Genomic DNA, 6,656 nt, shown 5'->3' on the forward strand with positions numbered 1-6,656 from the left:
CCTAATAAAATCCTCTAATATCAAACCCTGGAGCTGCCACAGACCTTTAAAACTTTTATTTTTCACAGTGGTTGAGCACCCTGCAGATGCAGACATCTGAAGCCTGGCAAATGCCTACAGTTAGGCTAAATATACCCTGCTAAGTAAACCATGTTGAGCATGATTTAAGATGTTCACAGGTGAAAGTCATGGGCAGTGCATGGAGTTAATATTCCCAGATGCTGGGACAAATCCAGTATCAAGATTTTAAGATGTCACAGCCAATCCTCCGCTAAATCAGCAAAACTCCATTGACTTCAGCTAAAATTGGTGGAGACCTATGCCAATTTACGCCAGCTGAAGATCTGGTCCATAATTTAGCTGTACTTTGATACCTGGTTTTAGACCAGCGGTTCTCAAACTGTGGGTCGGGACCCCAAAGTGAGTCTCGACCCTGTTTTAAGGGGGTTGCCAGGGAGGCGTTAGACTTGCTGGGACTCACGGCCAAAGCCAGAGCCCAAGCCAGATGGACCAAGGCCAAAGCTGAAGCCCAATGACTTCAGCCCTGGGCAGCGAGGCTCAGGTTATAGGTCCTCTGCCTGGGGCTGAAGCCCTTGGGCTTCAACTCTGGCTCCTCCCCCCACCCGGGGCAGTGGGGCTCAGGCTTTGACTTTGGCCCCTCCACCTGCAGTGGCGGGGCTCAGGCGAGCTCAGGCTTTGGTCCCTCCTGGGGTCATATAGTCATTTTTGTTGTCAGAATGGGATCGTGGTGCAATGAAATTTGAGAATTACTGTTTTAGACACATAATTACCTTCCATGGAGTCAGGAAACTAAGACAAAGCTAATAGGGGGGTACCCAGAGTCTATGGTGGTGAGGACCATGTACCCACCTCGATAGATGGCTATGTGTATGCCAAGGTACTGTAACACTGCATTTGCATTTTTATTTTTAAATGTAACCATAACAATGAATTTCCTGGCTCTCAGATGCTCATGTCTTTTCAGACTACAATTAGATTTCAAGCTCTTCAATCACAATCTTCAAAGCAAGGATTGTGTCTTCTTATGTTTGCAGATCACCTAGCACACAGGGGGCCCAATCCTGATTGGAGACTTAGGTACTACCACAATACAAATAAAATAAAATAATAATAATATAATTATTACACTGATTTTATTACACTGCTACCGGTACTGACAACCTTAACATTTTTTGCTCTAGGAATACTATTGTACACTTAAGCTTTCTTTGGAAGAGCTTTCTAAAATGTGAAGTGTGACTTGTACACAGTTCTGTACTGCTGCTGAATTCTGTGGTGAGTATAACCCAAAACACATGCCCAGTCACGTCAACATGCTAAATGCAGCACCTGAGTCAGCAGCAGTGGAAGCAAATTTTGAAAACAGTACCTCAGTATACTAAGCATTGCAGGAATGGAAGAGAATGCTCAGTTGAATCATGATTTATATACTTGTGCCACCTGATGGATGTTTGCTGTCACTGCAACAAGAGCAACAATCCACAATGCTGTAATAAATCCACTGACATGCTGATCTACCACGACTGGTTATATTTTCTTTCAGCATTATGTCTAAGGCTCCAGTTCAGCAAAGTATGTGCTTATCCTTAAGCACATGTTTAAGTCCATTCCTATTCAGCAAAGATACATCAGAGAGTCGGCACTGAACCAATTTCCCAGCATGGTGTCAGAGGCAATCTGTTGCTGAAAGTGCTGTCTTCAGGTGAGATGGAAATCTGAGGTTCTGACCATCTGTGGTCATTACAGGTTCCTTAGTACTTTTTGAAACAGTTTAGCTTCTAGCAAAATTCCAACGTAAGTGATGACATTGTGCTACCTCCATGTCTAATGAATTCAGCACAGGCTGAGAGAGGGACGTTGTAGATTTTATCCTTTACTGGGTGACCTTGGACATGTCAGGTAACATTTCTGGGGGAAATTCTCAAAGGTACAAATGGTAGGTAGGTGCCAAATTCTCATTGAAAGTCAATAGGAGTTAGGTGCCTACCTGCCATCTGTGCTTTGAAAATCTCCCTCTCTGTGCCTCAGTATCCCCATTTGTAAAGTAGAGATAATACTAGCTCATCTTAGTGAAGTTCTTTGATTAAACGTGTTATAGGATTGCAAAGTATTATCATCCTATACAAAAAAACCCAACAGTCCTACTTTAAAAGAAAAAAATGCTTACTTACCTGTACTGTAACTGCTGTTCTTCGAAATGTGTTGTGCACATGTACATTCCACTGCAGGTATATCGTGAGCCCAATGCACTCAAGTCGGAGACTTTTGCCAGCAAAACCAGGAGAAGGCGCATTTGCTCCTACTCTCCTCGTGCACTCATCCAAGGACATAAAAGGGGAATAGCCACCGCCTGCCTCTCCATTCCTTCGCACTGCTGTGTATCTAATGTCCAAAGCAGTGGGGAAGGTGGGAGGGTTAGGGTACACGTGCACAACACATCTTGAAGAACAACAGACTGTAGAGGTAAGTAACTGTTTTTTCTCCTTTGAGTGATTATGCACATATACATCCCTCTGCAAGTGACTCATCAGCAGTTCCCTGACACGTAGAGGGACTTCGGATCATCTGAACAGATTGTTACCCCAATTTGCAGAAGTTTGCATCATCATAAGCGCCTTGAGTGATGGCGTAATGTCTGGAAAAAGTATGTACAGATGACTACATGCTGTTTTGCACATATCTGATATTGGAATATTGTTCAGAAAGGCAGATGAAGCAGACTGAGGCTTCTCCTCTCAGGGGAGGAGAGACTTCAGCAAGGTTGTAGCAGAGCTTCATGCAGTCAGAAATCCAATGTGAGAGTTGCTGAGTGGACACTGATTGACCCTTAATGCTCTCAGTGTAGGCAAGAAGAAAGCCTCGGAGAGGCTGTGAAGGTCCTAGTACAGTGCAGGTGGAATGCCAAAGCTCTGTGAATGTCTGACGTGTGAAGTTTTTCTGCAGCTTTAGAAGAATGGGGCTTTGGGGAAAACACCAGGAAATGGACAGTTTGGTTCAAATGCAAAGGTGACAGTACCTTTGACATAAACTTAGGGCATGGCTTAATGGAAACCTTGTCTTTATGGAACACCATGAAAGGAGTGTCAGCCAGAAGAGCTTGAAGTTCTGAAACCCTCCTTGAGGCAGTGATTGCCACTGGAAACACCATCTTTTTAGACAATAGAGGTAGGGAGATTGTTGCCCTAGATTCAAAGGGGAGATCCCATTAGTCGGGAGAGGATCCCATGAAAGTACTGGATCAGACAAAGGAAAATATATGTTGAGTAGAAATCTGGAAAGCAGAGAGTGAGAGATAATGGAAAAGCCCTCTAGTCAACGTTGTGCAGATATGGAAGACAGATGGACTGACAGGCCAGATGACTTCAAGTGCAAAAGATAGTCCAATGCATGTCTAACTCCTGTATGATGGGACAATACGTTTTGAAATTGTGCCCAAGTTGAAAACTGCTTCCACTTTTCTGTGTACCTGGTTCTAGTGGATTCTTTTCTTCTTACCAAGATGGTCTGCACATATTAGGAGCATGATCTCTCATGAGTATTCAACCAAAGCTGATTCATGAGGTGGAGAGTTTGGAGGTTGGGATGCAATTGCCCTGGTTCTGAGACAGGAGATCCTCAACTAGAATTAAAGTTATCCCGTGGCCAGGCAGAGAGTTGATGTAGGTCCATGAAACAACATTCCATTGGCCAAACTGCTGTCACTAACAATCATCCTTTGTCTGTTTTCATTGTCCTGGCTACCCTTGGAATGAGAGGAACTGGAGCGAATGCATATATGACATGACTGGATCAAGGGAGAAGAAAGGCAACTATGATGGAACAAAATCTCCTGCATTTGTTGTTCAGATTGGTTGTGAACAAATCTATTACTGGGTAGTCCCACTGGTGGAAAATCTGGAGGAGAATGTCCTTGCTGATTAACCACTCATACAGATCTATGAAATCCCTGCTGAGGGCATCTGCACTTGTTTTTCTTATTCCTGGAAGGTGGAACGCCTTCAGGGAGACTGTTTCTTATGCATAGATTCCACAGGTCGATAGCTTCCTGGCATTGCTGAGACAACCTTACACTTCCCCTGCATGTTCAGATAAAACATAGCAGAGTGTTGTCCATACAGACCTGGTTCTTGATGATGGACATGAATGTCTCACAGGTCTAGTGAATAGCTTCGCACTCCCACACACTTATATAGAGCAAAACTTATTGGGGTGACCAAAGAGCTTGAGTCTGAAGTTGACGGAGGTAGGCCCCCCCCCAGCCTTTGGTAGATGCATCTGTTACCAGAGTTCTAGTAGGTTCTGGGGACAGAATGGAACTCCTTTGCATGTATTCCGCAAATCCAACCACCAATCCACAGACTGAAGCGCTAATGCAAGTATGCAAATCCACAAGTCCAGAGAATGCCTGGTAGGACAATATTCCAATTGAAGCCAGGCCTGCAGACAGTGAAAGTGAAGTCTAGCATGTGGAGTTATGTATGTGCATGAGATCTGGGGACCCAGGAGCTGTAGGCAGGAATGCACTATTGTTATTGGGTTGGACATGGGGCTTCTGGACAGACTGGCTATCACCAGAAATCCTTCCATCAGAACAAAAACCATGGCAGGTGAGGCATCAAGGTCCACCCTGATAAAGCTTATGCATTGTGTTCGTTGTAACTCTCATTTCTCCAAATTTATCATCCAGCCCAGACAATAACTGCCTGATGACATATATATGCTATTTTGGACTTGGTTGCTTGATGTTCTGTGAACTAGTCAATCGTCCAGGTAAGGAAATATTTGAATGCCTAAATGGTGCAGGGGACCACTACCCTGCCATGCAGTTCTTTAGGATCTGTAACCCTGCTATGAAGTCTATAAGATGATCTAAAACAGTGGCTTTCAATCTTTCCTGACTACTGTACTCCTTTCAGGAGTCTGATTTATCTTGCATACCCCCAATCCTGAAATGTGACACCCAGAACTGGACACAATACTCCAGGCCTAATCAGCACGGTGTAGAGCAGGATTACTTCTCATGTCTTGCTTACAACACTCCTGCTAATACATCCCAGAATTATTGCTTTTTTTGCAATGATGTTACACTGTTAACTCATATTTAACTTGTGGTCCACTATGTCCCCCAGATCCCTTTCTGCAGTACTCCTTTCTAGGCAGTCATTTCCCATTTTGAATGTGTGCAACTGATTGTTCCTTCCTAAGTGGAGTACTTTGCATTTGTCCTTATTGAATTTCATCCTATTTTCTTCAGACCATTTCTCCAGTTTGTCCAGATCACTTTGAATTATGGGCTCCTTCCTTTCAGATTCAGGAGAAGAAATGTAGCTTTCTTCTGAAAAGGGAGCAGTCCGTGACAGGGTCCGAGGTGGTCTGGGTAAGGGAGAAACCTGGGGATCCAAAGAAATGAAGGGTCACGGTCGTTGGAATAGCAATGAGATGATTGGCGCCGGCAGTGCCAGCATGATGGTGTGGAGAGACAGTGCTCTCTGTGCAGACAACATTGAAGGGGCTGGCGGTGTCAAGTGTGTCAGCAGTGCCTGTTGTGCCGAAGGCACTGCTCATGCAGGCTAAGACACCCAAGTTACCCTGACTGGAGTTGGTTGTAGCAATGGAGAGTCCTGTAGGAAGACGTACAGAAGATCTCTTGCAGACAAGAAAGCTTGAGGAGCGAAGGGCACCAAAACAGATAAGCTTTCATCCATCAATGCTGATGTTGCCAAGATAGACTGGATCAGGTGGAATTGTGAAGAAGGACCTGATAAAGGTGAAGCCACTGTTCTTGAAGGCCCCAAAAGAGCACATGCACCACCTATAATATCTAAAGTATCCTTCTTCTCAGCTAAAATAAAAATAATATCTTAGCTCAGAACTCCCTTCAGACCTATACTGCGAATCTCTGGAGTTTGCAATTACATGTCTTAGATAGATTGCCAGCAGCTTTCCTGCTAAACAGTTGGATTTACAGCTTTTGTATTGTCCTCCCAAAACTAAGAGACTTCAGATCTGAATCTCATTTACAGATATGATGGCCAGGGCCGGCTCTGGCTTTTTTGCCGCCCTAGGCAAAAAAGCCAGCGGCCGCCCCTCACCACCCCCCCCCCCATGGCGGCAGGGGCTCTCCGCTCTCCCCCCGGCGGCCAGAGCGCCGGGGGGAGGGCGGAGAGCCCCCGCGGGGCTCTCCGCCCTCGCCGGCGGCCGGAGAGCCCCCGGCGGCCAGAGCACCGGGGGAGGGCGGCGAGCCCGCTGCGGCTCCGCTCTCCCTGGCGGCCGGAGCGCCGCGGGGAGGGCGGCGAGCCCGGTCGCGGCGCCGCTCTCGGGCCGGAGCGCCCCGCCGTGCCGCCCCCCTCCAGGCGCCGCCCCAAGCACATGCTTGGTTGGCTGGTGCCTGGAGCCGGCCCTGATGATGGCAGAGCTCTAAAATGGGGTGAAAGTGGACTTAGCAAAAATGCATAAATTCTTCATCTGGTGCTGTTGGTAACAAGATGATCTGGAACCAATTTATGGAACATAATTCATTTCAGACCATTACTGGAGTAATTTACACCCTGGAGTCTCCTTAGATATATAATTGAAATGGAGTTGTCTGGCTACATGCATTTTAAAACATTTATCATCTAAATCAGAGATCAACA

This window comes from Terrapene carolina, unplaced genomic scaffold, assembly GCF_002925995.2.
Source record: "Terrapene carolina triunguis isolate 2854851 unplaced genomic scaffold, T_m_triunguis-2.0 Scaffold232, whole genome shotgun sequence".
NCBI classification, from domain to species: domain Eukaryota; kingdom Metazoa; phylum Chordata; order Testudines; family Emydidae; genus Terrapene; species Terrapene triunguis.